Source organism: Periplaneta americana, chromosome 4 (assembly GCF_040183065.1).
Source record: "Periplaneta americana isolate PAMFEO1 chromosome 4, P.americana_PAMFEO1_priV1, whole genome shotgun sequence".
NCBI classification, from domain to species: Eukaryota; Metazoa; Arthropoda; class Insecta; order Blattodea; family Blattidae; genus Periplaneta; species Periplaneta americana.
The window spans coordinates 3,478,220-3,499,801 of record NC_091120.1 but is presented as its reverse complement, the minus strand read 5'-3'; positions in this window follow the sequence as shown (position 1 = coordinate 3,499,801).

Sequence of the window (21,582 nt, the reverse complement as noted above, 5' to 3'; positions counted from 1 at the left end):
AGGTGATAATGCCGGTGAAATGAGTCCGGGGTCCAGCACCGAAAGTTACCCAGCATTTGCTCTTCTTGGGTTGAGGGAAAACCCCGGAAAAAACCTCAACCAGGTAACTTGCCCGACCGGGAATCGAACCCGGGCCACCTGGTTTCGCGGCCAGACGCGCTGACCGTTACTCCACAGGTGTGGACATTCTGATTAAACAAAAACCTAATGAAAATGATCAAACTCAAAAGCTTGATATTTCATAGTTCACGTAAATGGATGAACTACTTTTCTTCCCTCCTATACCCAGTGAAGTGATTTGTTTGTATATTACGCCATCGAACTCCAGTCATGGAAGGGGTTAGCAACCGTTGATTCAAAGGTATAGGCAGGTTAATATCAGAAATGTTAGTAAAAATAAAATGATGTCCCTGTATAAGTAATGCAGTAAAGACTGTCAGGAACAAATACTGAGAATTACGAAGGAAATGCAGCAATATAGACCAGGTTCGAAGACCGCCTTGTACAGAAGAGGTCACATGAGCTGTAAAAATGGACATTGAGGACGTCTGTAACACACTCTAAGTTATTTTCATGATAATAAATCTGCCTATTCTATTACACTTTAGTTCGCACAGTCCAGATGGCATTACTAGTGCATTAGCAGTGGTGATACGTTTATAATTATAGGCGTGTCACAGGCTGTGATGAACACGCGCTTACTTATGCAGACAATAATTACAATAGCTGAGTGTGACGTGTACACCGTGATGACCACCTGCCATTGTGGCACTCGATAGTATGGTGATCAGCTGTCACATTATACTGAACTCAATGCTCTGCGGCATAGAACTCGGCACATCGTCCATTTTATTGAAGGAACTGTCACCATCAACATCGACCTGCGTTGTGACTAATGGAATGATCATCTTTGTCGTGTCATCAACGCCGCTTTGTTGTCCTTGCCATCGTGGCTTATTTTATCTACGTCATCGTGACTGTTATCATGACTCTCTTAACAGTCATCACAATTTACGTCATAGTAGTTGTCATAATTTTCGTCATTGTCTTTGTACACATCATCAACCAGTTTCTCATCGACGTCATCATAATCATCTAGAAGATGATCGTCCATGTCATCATGATACTTAAGTTTTTCCATAGATTTACCTACATAATCGTTTCGTCATCATTATCACATCACATATATCATATCATATATCATATCATATCATATCATATCATATCATATCATATCATATCATATCATATCATATCATATCATATCATATCATATCATATATCATCACCTGAATGCAAGAACTAGGTAACTCGAAATTTGCGTTTTTTATTTCTCTCTTTTATAGCATAGAAAAAAATCGCACAAAATGTAATGCAAGAACTAGGTAACTGATCGAACGATACCAGAGACATCTATTTTCCAATGTAACAAATAGGTAAAAGAAAACGAGACATATTCCTTAGTGCAATAAATAAGTAAATAGGCAATGTCACAAAATAGAAAAAATCAAGTTACCTAGTTCTTGCATTCAGGTGACGATATCATATCATATATAATGTCATATATCATATCATATCATATCATATCATATCATATCATATCATATCATATCATATTATATCATATATCATATCATATCATAGCATAATAACATATCATATCATATCATATCATATCATATCATATCATATCATATCATATCATATCATATCATACAATATTTCATATCATATCATATCATAACATATCATACAATATTTCATATCATATCATATCATATATCATATCATATATCATATCATATCATATCATATATCATATCATATCATATCATATCATATCATATCATATCATATCATATCATATCATATCATATCATATCATATCATATCATATCATATCATATCACAAGAGGAGTGATAATAGGAGGAAGAAGATTTGCTGATATGGCGTTGTTCGCAGAAGAGGAGATGATACTGAGGGATATGCTACTGGAGCTAAATGACAGCTGTGAGTAGCCTATGGGATGAAGATATAGTCCGGGTCAGCTTACTTCATACCCTAAGGGTGAAACCTAACCATTTTCCCCCATTACTACATATGCTAGTGGATTGTGGTGATTTTTCTAGTTTGCAGGTTGAATTTTCTTTTGCCAACTTTGTTTCGAATTTCGATACTGACAAATACTACAAATGGTAGTGATTTTGTAACTAGTATGTTGGCAGCAGAGACAAACATCGATAATATTTGTCGGTACTGGCGTTCCATGAAATTAAAATTATAGTAGATTTCTAAACCGGTTACTGGAAGCTAGTCTAAATTTGAACATACTAATAATTACTTAATACCAGTATTAATTACATAATAGTTAATATGTATTGCGTTGTGGTTATAACTGGTAAGTTTTCTGAGTTAGTATCAATAATTTCATGCGGTCAAACAAAATACATTTTTAGGTTAGGTCTCGTGAGTCAGTTGTTTAGTCACACCAATGGATTTCGTATTGCCAGACAAAATACTTGCCAAGTTGATCCCTTTCTCGTATAGTTTGCCTATGAAAATATGTTACAAATTATTGAATTATTTAGAATAACCTTCCAACATAAAGTACGGTAAGTAAATAAGTCATTTAGTACGTAGTATCGTGTGATATCTGGTAACAGTTGGCAACACTGACAAGACGGGAATATTTGCTGTTTAGGAACTGTTCTTATGAGAAAGACCACGATTATCAGAAAAGGTCAATAAGAACGGAATGGACCGCAAACTGAAATCTCATTGGTAATAAAATAATGAACTGAATTGGTTCGAAAAAAAAAGTGTAGAAGAAATAATACGAAGGTTCTGTTATTTTCATGACACCGATTATTTTCTACATTTACTGAATCGTAGCTTGTTTGTACCGTTATCAGCAGTTACTGTACTGAACACCTGTAATCAGCATCTGTGTCTGAACAGACAGCGTCTTCATTGAACTGTCAGAAAGAAAGTGTCGTCAAGTTAGCAATAACAGTAATGCGTGACGTCACTTTTAATGAGTGGGTGAGGACGTCCCCGGCGCTGGATCACACCCGCATCGGTAATCCTTGCTAACAGGAATTCCATCCGATTACACTCTTGCGTTTAAAGCTTTGAAGTACGGCACCGTTTATAAAAAACCGGCCTCTCGCTTTCGCCTGCATTCAAGCTTCGGTTATCTAACTTAATAAAGGAAAAATCTGCCGTTGTTTGTAAATTGGAAATAAAATGACAGCAGGGCGGAGGTGCCCTGGGGTATTGGCCATTGAGGACGACAGCAGAGCCGCCTGTGGAGAAAGAGCGCATCACAGTCACGACGCCCCCTGCATTATCCACATGCGAGTGACTGAGCTGCTCTTACTTCACGCAATGCTCAAAGAAATTTGTGGACCTAATGTAGAAATAGGACGTCAAGATGGAGTGACTAACAAGTAGTACTACCTGCACTAGTACTTACTTACTTACTGGCTTTTAAGGAACCCGGAGGTTCATTGCCGCCCTCACATAAGCCCGCCATAGGTCCCTATCCTGAGCAAGATTAATCCAGTCTCTATCACCATATCCCACCTCCCTCAAATATTTCAATATTATCTTCACATCTACGTCTCGGCCTCCCTAAAGGTCTTTTTCCCTCCGGCCTCCCAAATAACACTTATATGCATTTCTGGATTCGCCCTTACGTGCTACATGCCCTGCCCATCTCAAACGTCTGGATTTAATGTTCCTAATTATGTCAGGTGAAGAATACAATGCGTGCAGTTCTGTGTTGTGTTACTTTCTCCATTCTCCTGTAACTTCATCCCGCTTAGCCCCAAATATTTTCCTAAGCACCTTATTCTCAAACACCCTTAACCTATGTTCCTCTCTCAAAGTGAGAGTCCAAGTTTCACAACCATAAAGAACAACCGGTAATATAACTGTTTTATAAATTCTATCTTTCAGATTTTTTGACAGCAGACTGGATGATAAAACCTTCTCAACCGAATAATAACACGCATTTCCCATATGTATTCTGTGTTTAATTTCTTCCCGAGTATCATTTATATTTGTTACTGTTGCTCCCAGGTATTTAAGTTTTTCTTCAAAAGATAAATTTCCAATTTTTATATTTCCATTTGGTACAATATTCTCGTAACGAGACATAATCATATACTTTGTCTTTTCGGGATTTACTTCCAAACCTATCTCTTTACTTGCTGCCAGTAAAATTGTCGTGTTTTCCGTAATCCTTTGTGGATTTTCTCCTAACATATTCACGTCATCCGCATAGATAAGCAGCTGATGTAACCCGTTCAATTCCAAACCCTCTCTGTTATCCTAGACTTTCCTAATTGGCATACTCTAGAGCAAAGTTAAAAAGTAAAGGTGATAGTGCATCTCCTTGCTTTAGCCCACAGTGAATTGGAAACGCATCTGACAGAAACTGACCTATACGGACTCTGCTGTAAGTTTCACTGAGAGACTTTTTAATTAATCGAACTAGTTTCTTGGGAATACCAGATCCAATAAGTATCTTATATAAAATTTCTATCTTTATTATTATTATTATTATTATTATTATTATTATTAGGAAAGATCAGGATAACACAGAGGGTTTAGAATTGAACGGGTCACATCGGTTTCTTGTCTATGAGGATGACGTGAATATGTTAGGAGAAAATCGACAAACGATTAGGGAAAACGCGGAAATTCTACTTGAAGCAAGTAAAGAGATAGGATTCGAAGTAAATCCCGAAAAGACTAAATATATGATTATGTCTCGTGACCAGAATATTGTACGAAATGGAAATATAAAAGTTGCAGATTTATCCTTCGAAGAGGTGGAAAAATTCAAATATCTTGGAGCAACAGTAACAAATCTAAATGACACTCGGGAGGAAATTAAACGCAGAATAAATATGGGAAATGCCTGTTATTATTCGGTTGAGAAGCTTTTGTCATATAGTCTGCTGTCAAAAAATCTGAAAGTTAAAATTTATAAAAACAGTTATATTATAGGTTGTTCTGTATGGCTTGAACTCTCACTTTTAGAGAGGAACAGAGGTTAAGTGTGTTTGAGAATAAGGTTCTCAGGAAAATATTTGGAGCTAATAGGGATGAAGTTACAGAACAATGGAGAAAGTTACAAAACACAGAACTGCACGCATTGTATTCTTCACCTGACATAATTAGGAACATTAAATCCAGACGTTTGAGATGGCAGGGCATGTAGCACGTATGGGCGAATCCAGAAATGCATATAGAGTGTTAGTTGGGAGGCCGGAGGGAAAAATACCTTTGGGGAGGCCGAGACGTAGATGGGAAGATAATATTAAAATGGATTTGAGGGAGATGGGATATGATGGTAGAGACTGGATTAATCTTGCTCAGGATAGGGACCAATGGCGGGCTTATGTGAGGGGGCAATGAACCCCCGGGTTCCTTATAAGCCATAAGTAAATAAGTAAGTAAATATTACAAAACCCTACATACAATTCATATAATTTTGGTCTAAATACGGAGTATTTTGAATCAGTTCCCAATTCCTCATAATTCACAGTGTCGTAGTACTGAACTGTGTGCATCCAGCACGATCTTGTCTGCACACAATGTAACACCCTTTGACTTCGTTTGTTATCCCACATCGTTACTTCGTCGCCGACGGCAAAGTCGCGTCGACTGTGACCAACCTTTGTGATGGGCGCTCCATTAGAGCAGAGATACAGCGCTGCAGGGGGACAAACTTAAAAAATATATTATTATACTTCCAGCTCTTTGTGCAGCAGCTTCGTGTGATGTGTTCGAGTTTTATATACAATACAGTAATATGATTCATGGAAAAGTAATTATTTTGAGTACGGGGCGCTCACCATTTTTATGAATCCCGTTCTCTGTACCTTCTCATTAAGCGAAGTAGAATAGGGGAAGTACCGCAAGCTGCAAGAAGCGATTCTCAGATTCACACGGAAGAACACGACTTAACATCCGTCAGACTGGAAAAAATTGTAGCAATCTCTGTAGCTGACACACCCGCCGGGCTTCGTATCCGCGTTGGACAGTCAGGGGTTTGATGTTCAAGTTGGTTGTGAAATGAAAGACATCTGAACTACAGTTTAGGGTTGCCAGATTATACATTTTTCCCAATTCCTACGCCGTGTTCCGTAATTGATGGTCATTTATGTGTTTTTCCCCGAAAGGTAATTATTTTCAACATGGTATCTCCTAGACTTCTAGGGAATCGTGTAGGTCTATTTTCAAAAACTACAAATAATGCCCATGGCTTGTCAGTATATCTTTTCATTAATAATCTTCCTCGTATGTAATCGTGAAAACTTTGTAACTAATTCAACAGTTCATAGCATAAATACACGTCAAAAATGACTTTCATACTCCATCGGCAAGTCTATCGTGCTATCAAAAAGGAGTGCGTTATATGGCAGTAAAATTTTTTAATAGCATCCCTATCGATATAAAAAATGAAATTCGAAACATAAAATTATTTAGGGCCAAATTAAAGAAGTACCCAATTTCTCACGCCTTCTATTCTGTAAGTGAATTCATGACATTCAACAACACTTCATGAAATTGATACTAAAACTTTGTGTTGTACTAGTAGACTATATTACAAATCTCATCTGTATATATTTCATCTAAACCGTGACTATGAATTAAGATTTTATAATAGTGTTAAGTTTTTTGACTTGTTCCATATTCTAGCTGAGAAGCAATGTATGAATACCATGGAATGTTAATAAACACAATACAATAGACTTATATACAGAAATTTATTTTACAATGCCATGAAATTTAAATGATTAGTTGTAAGAAATGTATTCTTTTGATTTGATAAAAACTGAACTACAGGTCTCGTATGATATCTCTGCCTCTGTGCAACGTCACAGTTCACGGTGAGGCGAAAGAGGTTATGTTAATCTGTGAGAAAAAGAATGTCTAAACTAGTGGTCGCGAAACTATCTGAACCTAAACGTTATTTCGAAAATTTTCATCTGGCCGCTAATCTACTACAGACGTGTTGAAAACACAATTACGAGGGCCCCCAGAAAGTAAGCTTCCCTGGCGCCGTTCACATAAAGAAAACACAATTTCATGTAAAGATTTATTGGAACAGATACAGCAACTGTTCAGCTATTTTTCAACATATTTCCCACCGGAATTGAGACATTTGTCATACCGTGGGATCAACAGAGAGATGCAGACGGCTGTCATACACTGGTTCCCATCCCGGGCGGCACACTTTTATGACACAGTATGACAAATGTCTCATTTGTGGTGAAGAATATGTTGAAAAATAGTTCAACAATTCAAAATGATAGATGATATTAAGATATACGAATCATAGAAGACAAAGAGGAAGGCAAACAATAGGAAAGATTGGATAAAACTGGGTTTGCAGTGAAAGACCTGCCCTTGGACACAACACTGAATGAATGAATGAATGAATTAATTAATTAATTAATTAATTACTATCTGTATCTGTTCCAATAAATTTTTCCATGAAATTGTGTTTCCTTTCTGTAAACTGTGCCAGGGAAACTTACTTTCTGGAAGGCTCTCGTAATTTAGCTCGAGTGGTCAAAATTTGTATAAGCACTTGTTTTGACATTATTAACATGGTGAAAGGAAACAAATAACCTCTTTTATCTGCCCCCACAACAAAATTTCCTTGTTAACGCAAAGAATAAAAAATGATGGACACTCCTCGTGTATGGGAGTGACTTTGAAGTCGCTGTTGTTAGGTGCTTCTGCCCTAGAGTTATGGAAGTCAGTTTTCACAGTTTGTCTGTCGGTTATACTTTTGGGATATTCGCTAAAGTTCTGTACTTTTTTATACATCCAACTTTTCCTACAGGGTACCGATTGTTTGTTGTTTAGTCAACTGTCCAAAGACAGGTTTAAAACTCATAAGTGATACCAATAAGGCATCACTGACGAGACAACTAAGCCAGGAGATAATGGAGTAGAGGGGTCGGTTCCTTTCCCCTTCCATTGCATACATCGCTGTCTAGTAACATAAGGGCACCGATTAAAGAAAATAGTAATATACGTTACAAGAGCGGTATGTTGACGTTTTCATGGTCGAGGAAGAGATTGAAAAAGCGAAGCGTAGTTGAGCTTTTTTAATTTCCGAGAACATGAAAACAAACATACCGCTCGTGTATCGTACATTATTTTGTGCGAAGATCGTTTATTACATACCTGAAAGACGAATTTCTAATTAGTTGCAATGAAATCTTCATGTTGGTTTCTGTTTAATGACGGCAACTTCGGAAAACCAAAATATCTTTCAACATTGTTGCTATAAAATGTTTCTGTGTTTACTATACTCCAGCAGGCCGTGATATACGTCTGTCTTTTTTTTCCCCCAGTCTATAAATGCGAACTTAAAACAAACGGTAAGGTTATGTAATGATTTATTTTTCATTTTAATATTTTAACAATATTATTTATATAACATATTGCAGTAATAACATCGGCATCTGGAATCTTGTTGATTTTTTCACGGCTTCCTTAATATTACTTGTATCAATAATGCAATAAGTTTCGTGGAGTAGTAGACTTTACTTAATTTTTGCAAATATTTAAAAACAATAATTAACATTGCAATTTAGGTGAAATTGCAGTGGTAAGTTTCCAATTTATAATTATTACTATGTTAAACGTCTCTAGAAATAATATGTTAAAAGCCTAAAGCAGTAAAATGAATGTCGCGCTTAAGCGGTAAGAAGAGGGAAATTATGTGTGTTACGTTGGGAATACTGAATGTGGTATTTCACACTTACCGCGTATTGGTTCTGTGCGGAAAACAAGCAAATACGCACGATCTCGCACAAAACATATTTCCGACTACGCTGTATGTCGATTTTGAAATCAAGTCATTCGCGGGATAAGAATTACGGCCCTGGCACTGAAATCCGTGTAAGCAAGACAACTTACAGCCACTGCAATCTATGCAGCTGTAACGCTAGTGCAGTCATTTGTTTCCCTAATTCTTCTTCACGAAGAAGGGCGCTAACAACGGGCGTATCTTGCAGTTCCGAGGTCACGAACTCAAAAATCACAGCGAGATTTACACGTGTAGCTTGGCGGCACTGAATGGAAGGCGTAGACGGAACCGCCGTGTTCAACAAGAGCGGTTTTCATAATGATGCCTTGCAAGAGAGTCGTTTAGTCGAATAAGCGAGCTTGGGTCCATGCCAGACAACGCACCGCTCTTCCTCTCCGTTCTGATATTTCCATAACACACGAGTTTCTCTCTGGATAAGCAATTTACACCAAATAACTTTGAGCATCGAGAAATTGTAATTGATCCATGTACAGTTTTATCTGTAGTAATGTCACGAGAGGTCTGAGATCTGGTGGATTTATCTAGGAAATCTCAGACCTCGAGTGACATTTATTGGGACTAATTCGGGAATAAAATAAAAATGTAAATAATATATCCTTAAAATTCGATCACAAAATGTTAATAATTGTATATTTACGAATACTTAACCTAATGAGACATTGTGAAGTCGAAATAGATGAATATCGATTACTGCAATAAAGAAATTCGATGTTATTATTCAGTAATGCCAATTGCGAAAAGCGAAATACAGGTTTAACAATGTTAATTACATGTACTGCACTTTTCTCTTATTATTATAATATAAATACGTTTTCATTATCTGCTGAAATCATGATTTCATTTAAAATTTTATAATATAATTACAGTAACCTGATTAATACATTAATTAAATGAAGAATATTGTATGACTTGAGGCTTTCCCGGCGTTTGATGTAGAATAACTCTTCTCGGGTTCTCAGCCAGGTGACTTGGAGATTAGCTTCCAAGCTTTCGACGGCTAGCTCTGCCATCTTCTTCAGGGATGACGTGTCCACCAACCAGAATGCGCCTGGCGGTCGGGACTAAGAACTAGCTCCTGATTGGCCCGCAGCGGGAAGCCCTACTTTTGCATATATACCGGCTAGACGTGGTCCCACATCACTTATCGATCATCGATCAATCGATCGAGGTCGAATCAGAGAGGGAGCTGAATCTAGCAAGACACTCACTGGTAAAAGTCGCCAGCTTACAACCAACGAAGATGAACAGCGGGAGCCGGCCGCCGCCTTGTGTCGACAAGTCTCGGCCGGACGGAGGCCAGCCACCGGGGAAGCGGAAGACGAGGCGGATGACGGTGAAACCGAAGGCCGCCGGAAAACCTGTCTCTCCGGAAGCAACATCACCACCACATCCATCATCATTTGGTAAGTCCAGCGCTTCACCAACCAAGACGATCGACGACTTAAACACACTCAAGACCATGGCACCGATCACTGCTAATAGAGCAGTAGTGATCACAAATGCCGACCCCGACCTACTGGACGCAGTGACTCCACGGAAACCCACAACGACTTTGACTATAAACTCCACCACTAGAGCCTACGTATTTTCCTCACGAGAGAACTTACGTCAGATGACATTAATGCATCCACGACAATTCGGGAAGCACGCCCGATACCAAACTCCACCAACCGCCACTCTCCTCGGACCTTGGGAATTACCAGGCCACCCATCCCATCCCACCTCCACCCCACCCCACTCTCTATTGGACAGTGAATCTTCTTCTTCTTCTTCTTCTTCTGAGGAAGAGGTAGAGGCCACTTCCAATCCACAAGAGGGGCCCTCAGAAGGGCCGACTCCAAAACCTAGAGCAGAGAGGTCTCCTGTCCCAAAACCCACAGCAGAGAAGTCTCCCAACGGACCACCTCCCAGCTCTGAGGCGTCGTCTCACGATTCCTCAGAAGGGAAGCGGTCTAACAGGCGCAAACCTATTCCCACGAAAGTACCCGGTTCGACTCCGGCAAGCCCCACTTCCCCCACTCCCTCTAATACCACTACACAAGGACCCAAGACAAGGACAGTACTGAAAATACTGAATCACACAAAAAACGGCAACAACCCACTACACATAGAGCGACTAATAAAACAGTACCGGCTCGACATTCAAACTCCAAGACAGTTCTGGGCACACACTACCAAGACAACAACACTTACATTCCCCACGATTAACGACGCGGAGAAGTTCGCTAGGGCAATTCCCCTGTACAACTACGGCCCGTCCGCAGAAATCAGCATTACGCTGCCCACTGAAACTAGACAGAAACAGACCAGAAATAAAGAGATCAGTGTCGTCATGAAAAATGTCGACACGCTGATCTCTGAGGACGAACTAATGCAGATCCTGGCTGTAACACATCCAGGCATCACACGCATTAAGAGAATTATCTCCGCACAGACAGACAAACCCACCAACTTAGTTAGAATTTTCACAAATGACATCACCACAGCAGACAAATTACTAGAAGGAATTAAACTTGCAGGACGGTACTACAGAGTAGAGCCATCACACGAGACAATCTTCCACCGACCGTGCCTTAACTGTGCACAATACGGCCATACAAGGACAAACTGCGACAAGCCCAAGACTTGTTTTAAGTGCGGCAAAAATCCCGACCTGTGCAACCACAACCGCCTATCCCAGATTAGGTATTGCGCCACGTGCAACAGCGACACCCATTATACGGGCCAAGCTCGCTGTCCAAAATATCCAAGGACTAATCTCATAACCTCCACCGATCCCACGCACGTCCCCATAGACACCCACAAACCAATACCGAAACCTATACCCAAACCATCACAGTCCGTCTTCAACCCAACACTTCCCAAACCCGAATTGTCTTATGCGGATGCAGCTAAGACAACGACAACCAAGACAAACACTACAGACGATCCACAGACAGAAAAAACAACTACGGAACAGCTGGTCGAGGGGGTTCTACGTTCTGCTATGCAGAAAATAGAATCCTACATTGACCGGCAACTAAACAGACTACAGGACGAAATAGTGACATTCACTATTTCTTTACTCACTACTGACACAAACCCTACGAAACGACACACGACACTTGCCACAGCCAACCAGGCAGCCAGACGGCTTCTACGGAAACGACTAGCCCACCACTTTGTTGGTAACAGGTTACGAGTTTCCCTAGCGCCACTACAAAAACGTGACTAGGACAGAACTGACCAGAGCACTGGACTCTCCACCTCTCATTAACATCTGCGAGGCATGGTGCTCACTTCACTTCATTCATTTCATTCACAATTCAACTGATAGCGTATACATGTTCATAAAATCATTCACAGGGGAAATACACTACTGTTAGATGAGAGGGCAAACGGCTTATAGCTGGGTACCTCGATCTAAAGTTAGCGAATTGCTTGTCGAGGAACCAATGGAGGCATGGGATGCTTACCCTGCCTGCCATTTTAAACATCATTCATTCTTTCTTCGTCCCCATTCATTCCCCATTCATTCGTTCGTTCCCACATCACTTCGTCCCTGAAGAAGATGGCAGAGCTAGCCGTCGAAAGCTTGGAAGCTAATCTCCAACTCACCTGGCTGAGAACCCGAGAAGAGTTATTCTAAATGAAGAATAGTTGAAAACGCATTTATCTAATCTGAATGAAGGAACGTAATTTTTTTCAGATAGCCTACAATGGACATGGAATCGGAAGATGAAGATGTATTTTATAGGCTACAATAGGTTAGGTTAGCTGTGTGAGCAGGACCAGTGTCAGCTGTGCCTTATTTCGACCGTTACTACGTGCTACAGGAAAGCATTTTTTATAGCTCGACAAACGCATTCTCGCTGTAGTGTGTAACGGAACTAAGGCTGCATCTACACAGTTCAACATCCTCCCAAATCCCTGGCATAGTTCTTATTGTCTCACAGTCTTGCAGATTTCGCTGACGTAGAGTTCCTTCATTATCTACAGGAATCGAACACACCGACGACTTTGGCCCCACAAACAGAAGTGCAATGGATTGAGATCAGGTGACGTAGAGACCAAGCACGTTCGGATCTCGATGAGACGTCGAACTGTGGCCTGTATTCAGGCAGGAGTTGGACATTGTGATCAGTTCATCTAAGGAAATGTACACAGAATGCATCATAATTACTCCAGCTAACGAAAGTGCAGGAGTGCACTGTGACCATAATTGCAAGCCGTACTCAAACATCAAGCATTTCCGGACTCGTGTTTTTTTTACTTGGTTACTTAACGATGTTCTATGAACTACTAGGTTATTTAGCGTCGATGGGATTGGTGACAGCGAGATGGTATTTGGCGAGAGGAGGCCAAAGATTCGCCAGTTGTCTTATGGTTGGAAAAAACCCAACGCAGAAAGCGAGAATCGAACCCACGCCCGAGCGCAACTCCGGATCGGCAGGCAAGCACTTCAAGCCCACTGAGCTACTTCATTGGCTCGAATCCATGTTGACAGAACCAATTTTTCTTCTAGGCATATCAGAAATCCGTACACTTGAAGTTATGAGGCAAGTAAGCCAGGAGATAATGAGGTATGTGGCTAATATTGACTATTATTGGATCTAAATTTGTAATTTGTTGTTTCTTTTGATTGCCGAAACTTTTATGTCACAAATTATGTCTTCAGCTAATATAATTGTTTAAAATAACTGTTCATGAATTGAGAGGAAACTATTCAATTATCCTCCTGAGCCTCAGAGTATATTCTACTATACAATACTTCATACATGATTATGATATAAGATGTATGAGCAGAGACCAGAAGTATAGTATAATATACCTGTATTTGTCCCCTAACTGTAACCTGCAGAATTTTTTCAGCATTTTTCCTCATTTCAGTGACTTTTTTTAAATACAGAATTATATTGAACTTTACAAATAAAACAAATGTCTCAGGACTCAGGAAGTTAAATTTATTCCTGCATCCACTTCGCCCGCTATTTTATAATAAGTAGACAGTGGATGCGGGATGACTTAAGGAAAAGTGAAGTTGTTTCGTATCAGAGTATATGGCACGTGCCGCGCCGTCCGTCTTTTGTGTACCTGGCGAGTACAGCAGCGTACATAAGGAAGGAACCCCGGTCCACATTGCAACGCCATGTGTGCAGTTGTGTTACCCTGCTCAAGTATTTAGTACGCGTTGAATATGTAGTGCTGATCCATTCATAATGGCAAAACGTTAAATTCGCTCAGAGATACGAAATGTAATTAAGAAGTATGAGAGTGACATTTTATGTATTAACGAAGGCAATATCGTGTGTAATGTATGCAAAATTGAAATAAAAACCAGAACAACTCAGGCTATAGAGAAACATTGCAACAGTACATCGCACAGGAAATGCGTTGAAATGAAATCTGAGGAACCATCATCATCATCATCATCATCATCATCATCATCATCATCATCATCATCATCATCATCATCATCTAGTTGTGCGGATCTAACGACACGTGCAACATGGTGCTCAGTACAAATATTCCTCTAAAGAAATTGAGTGATCCCCATTTTAGAGGTTTTCTTCAGAAATTCTCTCGATACAAAAACTGTTTAAGCGATAAGCGAAGACGATTCAGCTTCGACAACTTACCAGAATATATCGTCGTTTACTGCAACGCTGGTAATTGCATCAATGATGACGAGGACTGAACCTTGCAAGCTATGTACTACAGTACGTTATTTTTCTTTATGATCGACCATGCCGAAATGTAGTAATTATAACCTGGTAGCAGCCCTTTAATGGATATCATTAAAGTACACCTATTCATTAAAGTTCAGGTGTTCAACCAATCAGAAAACAGCATTGTAGCATTATGAAAGCGCAAGTATCGATTATTCTCGGATATGCAATCGAAAGACAACTAGCAGAACGTCACGGAGGCTGGAAATCCAGTACTGTCGCAGAAGGTTATGTTCTGTTACTATAATAATTAGCGTTAATTGTAAATAATATTCAAATAAATTCAATTTCTCACCTCGTTTTTCAATGTCTAAATCAATTTCAAGGTTATATCAAGATTAATCTTTATTTTACTCTCTAGATTATATCAAGCTCAATGACATTTGTTTCTAGGAAAAATCAATACTTTCGCGTCTGCGCACATCTCACAATTTACGAGGTACTGCACAAGATCAGTTCCGCTCCTAAGTCAGATAAGAATAACATGAATACTTATGAATAATTTCAAGTTAGAAATATGGTCGAGCATAAAAAGTCGTATGAAAGTTGCCTATAATGGTAATTAAGACGCTCATATGAAAATTATGAAACTCGCTTGCGCTCGTTTCATAAACATACTCGCGTCTTAATTACTATCATTATAGGCTCGTTGCATAATGTACTATTTCCTTCTGACTGTACGGAGATACAGTAGCAGGTTGACGTCGTTAGTTTACGTTTAAAACCTGTTCAGCCAATGGTCTGAATGAAAAAAAAAAATGTAACATATAGTAAATGTGCACCTACATTCAACGATAAGTCATCCCGCATCCACTGTTTACTGATAAGTAATTTGACTTTGCATTCATTACTATTCCATGACAATATATTTGTTCTTGCATAATTATATTATTAATATTAATATTATCATTATTTTATAATATGAAATTTGTTCCTACATTCCTTGCTAGGCCTAATTCTACAACAGTCATGCGTTTATTAATGGGATTCCAGAAGCTGTATGCTCTTCAGTTTCATCATGCATACTGTAGTGATGATATAAAAATTCACTATCCTCTGCAATACTTATAAAGAATGCATTTACTACTTTTATAGGTAGTGGCACTTCATAACTGAAAAAAGCAAACAAAACTGTTTTGAAACGAAAAATGAGAAAAGTTGAAATATAATAATAATAATAATAATAATAATAATAATAATAATAATAATAATGATTTATTTTAGCTGGCAGAGTTAAGGCCGTAAGGCCTTCTCTTCCACTCAACCAGCAAAAAGTGTATATATATATATATATATATATATATATATATATATATATATATATATATATATATATATATGCATGAACTTACAAAGAATCCAACAATTTGATTTAGATGAGAGTTACATGTATACAAAAGTTATTTACAAATTAAACAACAAAATACTATGAACTATTAATTAAAAACTGAAATAAACTGTGTAGCAGAATTAAACTAAAATACATAGAATGTTAATATATTTCAAATAATATTAGATAATAGAAAGAGATTATTACGAGACAATTAAAATACAGCACAATCAGGATGATGTCTAAAGAAAAAAGTAACAATGTAGTCAGTGATAGTTTAAATCAGTATGATTGGAGTGAAATGCTAATAAGGTTATCTTTTAAGCTGTTCTTAAAGGTGTTTATTGTCTTGCAGCCCCTAATACTTTGTGACAAGGAATTCCATTGACGCGAGGTGGATATTGTAAAAGATGATGAATAACAAGATGTTCTATGAAGAGGTATACTTAGCGTGCCACAGATAAGTGATCTGGTATTTACGTCGTGGTTAGAGTATAGATAAGAGAAACGAGACGAAAGGTAATTTGGTGTTGAAGTGTGCAGAATTCGAAATATGGAATGTTTAAATGGAATAATAGGCCTATATGTGGTGTACAGCGACTGGAAAAGCAAATTAAATAATTCAGATTCAATAAGAGAAGAAAATGCGACTGTGAATTAAATTAGCCCTGAAGAAATGTATCGGGCGAGTTATTTTCAACCATGAATCAAATAAAATCAAAATATAAATTCAGAGCTAGCGATGGCGAAATCACTTGCTAGTTAGCACGCTGAAACGAGTTCGCTTGGAGTTGTGCCATCGCATTAGCATCAGGTCGGTCCACCCATTCGGCTGCCGTTCCGTACAGACACGCGTTACGCATTCATACTCGAGGTATTTAGACCCCGTGGGCACGCAAACAGCTCCACAACCTCTGAGTGACCTGGCAAATTCAATAGCCATGCATATCATATTGATTGCACAAGCCAGAGGGAATGCAGGTGTGGTCCGCTTTGCCAGATGTTTTCAACAGATTCACTTCGTACTTGTACTTTACGACTTATATAGAGAAGAAACGCGGAATTTTGTCTCTACGTTTATGGAAAAGGTGTCATTGCTTTCGTAAGCACTTCTGCAATGGGTAGAGTTTTACATTGCTCTTCAAGATCATTGCAAATTTCACCTCGATGGCTATCTTGTCTTCCACTGAATTCGAGCTCTGCAGAGATCGAGAGGTGTGATAAACCTTAGCAAGAGAAAAACTTGTATTTATTTACATCCTATGTTATTCGTACATTGCTTCATAGCTAGAATATGGAACAAGTCAAAAAAATCTTAAGGAGTACTACAAAGTCTTAATTAGAGTCACAGTCTAGCTGTCCTGTCCAAATTCAACCTCGAAAATTTCTAGCGCAATAATTAAAAATAGATCCCTATTAGAAACAACAACAACCAAATTTCTTGGCTTAAAAATCGATAATGTGTTGAATTGGAAAAATCATATTAAAGAAATTACCCCCAAACTAAATTCAGCATGTTTTGCTATTAGATCTATGCAAAAGATAGTAAATATCAATACCTTAAAAACAATATATTTTGCATACTTTCACTCGGTAATGAGTTTTGGAATAATATTCTGGGGAAATTCCACAGATAGTAACAGTATATTTCTATTACAAAAAAAGAGTAATTAGAATAATAGTAGGTGCCAAATGTAGGGAATCGTGTAGGACTATTTTAAAAAAACTACAAATAATGCCCATGGCTTGTCAGTACATCTTTTCATTAATAATCTTCCTCTTATGTAATCGTGAAAACTTTGTAACTAATTCAACAGTTCATAGCATAAATACACGTCAAAAAATGACTTTCATCTCCATCGGCAAGTTTATCGTGCTATCAAAAAGGGGTGCGTTATATGGCAGTAAAAATTTTTAATAGCCTCCCTATCGATAAAAATGAAACTCAAAACATAAGATTATTTAGGGCCAAATTAAAGAAGTACCTAATTTCTCACGCCTTCTATTCTGTAGGTGAATTCATGACATTCAATAACACTTCATGAAATTGATACTAAAACTTTGTGTTGTACTAGTAGACTAAATTGTAAACTTCTTCTGTATATATTTCATCTAGACTGTGACTATAAATTAAGATTTTATAATAGTATTAAGTTATTTCACTTGTTCCTTATTCTAGCTGTGAAGTAATGTATGAATACCATGGAATGTTAATAAATACAATACAATACAATACAATACAATACACAAGAGTTTCACAGTATACTAGTACAACACAATGGGATAGTATAGATACTTAATAGAAAACAGAAATATTCATGCAGCATTGTTGAATGTCATAAATTCTCGTACAGAATAGGTATGAGAAATTAGGTACTTCTTTAATTGGCTCTAAATAATCTTATGTTTTGAGTTTGATTTTTTATGTCCATAGCGGGACTATTAAAAATGTTTACTGCCATATCACCACTCCTTTTTGATAGCACGATAGACTTGAAGATGGAGTCTAAAAGTAAATTTGTCGAATATTTATGCTATGAACTGTTTCATTAGTTACAAAGTTTTCACGTTTAAATACGAGGAAGTTTATTAATGAAAAAATATACTGACAAGCCATGGGCATTATTTTTTTTAGTTTTTTTTTAAATGTTCCTACACGATTCCGTAGATTTGGCACTTATTAATATTCTAATTACTCTTTTTTGTAATAGGAATATACTGTTACTATCTGTGGAATTCCCCCAGAATATTATTCCAAAACTCATTACCGACTGAAAGTATGCAAAGTGTTTTTAATGATTTGATGTTTACTACCGCTTGCATAGATCTAATAGCAAAACATGAAGAATGCAGTTTTGGGGGTAATTTTTTTAATATGATTTTTCCAATGTAATATATTATAGATTTGTAAACCAAGAAATTTGGTTGTTGATCTTTCTATTAGGAACCTATTATTAATTATTGCGCTTAAAATTTGCGTGGTTCAATTCGGGCAAGATTTAAATTTGATTATGTTAGGTTTATTACAATTTAGTATTAATTTATTGGCTGACAACCAATCACACATTTTGAAGAGAATTTCCTCTGTTGAAGATTGGAATGTGTTGGAGTTATTGGCTGTAATTACTATACTTGTGTCATCTGCAAATAATATGGGATGACCTACTGTCCATATTTTATTTGGAGGAAGATAATTTATGAACACTAGAAAAAGTAGGGGACCTAAAATTGATGCTTGTGGAATTTCATTATTAATAGTTCCTCGTGTCGAGGCTGATTTCACAGTTGTATTGATTTCGACTTTCTGTTTCCTATCTATGAGATAGATGGTGTGTATCGCCTTTAATTCAATGACAATCTAATTTGTCTAGCAGCATTTTATGATTTATAGGTACAGTCAAATGCTTTGGATAAATCACAGAAAATCCCTCCAACTTGGAATATTTTATTAACTGCCTCCAGAATTTTGTCAATTAAACTAAAAGTTAAATAGTGCGATCTTTTGTGAATATGCGGCAGTGGAGGCTGGTTGCCTGAAGCAAGCGAATCTCTGCCATTGATATTAATTAAACTCAAACTTTGTGAATTGATGTACATATTAGTTACATAAATGAGGCATGTAAAGCTGTAGAAATATTCGAAATCTTTGTGGTGTCTATAGACCTGTCTTGCAGCAAAATGTGTTTCTGAGGCCTGCATAAGAGATGAAACCGTGCTAGAAAAAGTGAGCGAAAAAATAATAATGCTAAAACCGATGAGAAAGAAAAGAAGGTATTGGCTGAGTCACTGGGTAAGAAGAAATTGCCTACTGAAGGATGCACAGGAAGGAATGGTGAACGGAAGAAAAGTTGATGATAGAAATGATATCAAATGATAAGACAACACATTAAAAAATATAGGTATTTTAGGTATTTTATTTTATGTTTTATTATTATTGTGTATTATTATTGTATTGTGTGTGAAATTGTACATGTGTTGTAAAATTGTATTGTGTATTGTAAATTTTATTGTGTATTGGTTATCATTTTGAGGTGGCCGGGTAGCTCAGTTGGTAGAGCAGCTGGCTACGGACTGGAAGGTCCGGGGTTCGATCCCAGGTGGTGGCAGGATTTTTTCTCGTTGTCAAACTTTCAGAACGGCCCCGAGGTTCACTCAGCCTCCTATAAAATTGAGTACCGGGTCTTTCCCGGGGGTAAAAGGCGGTCAGAGCGTGGTGCCGACCACACCACCTCATTCTAGTGCCGAGGTCATGGAAAGCATGGGGCTCTACCTCCATGCCCCCCAAGTGCCTTCATGGCATGTTACGGGGATACCTTTACCTTTACCTTTTATTGGTTATCATTTTATTGTGTATTGTTAATATTGTATATACCACTGCCACCGGGTGCTTGCCCACTTGCAGTGTAAATAAATACATACATACATATAAGGATCATCCCTATGCGGAGAGTAAGAGGAAGGCAGAAAATGGGGGATGACTGGAGAATGCTGTGTTTGCAGTGAAATACCTGTCCTTAGGCAGAAAACTATGAATGAATGAATACTTACTGACGTACTTATGGTTTTCAGAGAACCCGGAGGTTCATTGCCGCCCTCACGTAAGCCTGCCATCGGTTCCTATTCTGAGCAAGATTAATCCAGTCTCTACCATCATACCCCACCTCCCTCAAATACATTTTAATATTATCCTCTCATCTATTCTCGATCTCCCAACTAACAATCTATATGTATTTCTGGATTCGCCCATACGTGCTACATGCTCTGCCCATCTCAAACGTCTGGATTTAATGTTCCTAATTATGTCAGGTGAAGAGTACAATGCGTGCAGTTCTGCTTAAATAACCGAAAAATACCAACATGCTTTCAGATGCGTTTACGTAAATCGTTTCCTTTTCTCACTCTACAATCTCCAATTTGATTTTCAGTGCCTAAAAATCTCTACATTTTTTCTCCCTCTATCCTGATATATTTACGTGAAATTTCGTTCCACCAGGCTTCACTACTGTCCTGTTTCGTAGAGATAAAATTTTAATAAAAATTGTGTTCAGAGACTTATACCACAATGGCGGTTTCCTTTCTATCCACTATTAACTTCGTTAAACAAATTTTAACGAGAGCCACGCTTGCTTATTTTCAACTGTCCGAACCGTCACACACCTGACTCTGCCATCTTCATTACCTTTTTTATTAAAGGAAAGGCCTCTTTGCACGTCACATATTGTGCAGGGATTTGAATACCTTTCTTCTCGAGGTAAGCCGTCCATTACAGTGATGCCTTAGGGTCGTATTCAGGAACGTCACTTCTACTTCAATTTCACTTATATCATCCGACTTTAGCAGGTAGAAAACGCAGAATTTGTATTCAGAATCACAACGTAACTAATACATCAGACGTAACTTAGCCAAAGCTAGTAAGATTGAAGACCAGCCTTATACCTAACTTACAGCAACTGAGAGAAATCCTAAGTAAAAGATCTTTTCCTTAAAGTAAAGGAGTCAGTTTTTATGCGGAATGTCCGAAGACAAATTCCTACATATTCAATAAAAAGAGGCCTGTCATCATCTGAACATATTAATACGGTGAAGATGTCGTAACCTTTGCAGTACGGTCAGTCCCAGGTAGAGCGTTCAACACAACCCGTTGCCGCCACCCAGACTGTGAAGAGACTGAAATACTAGG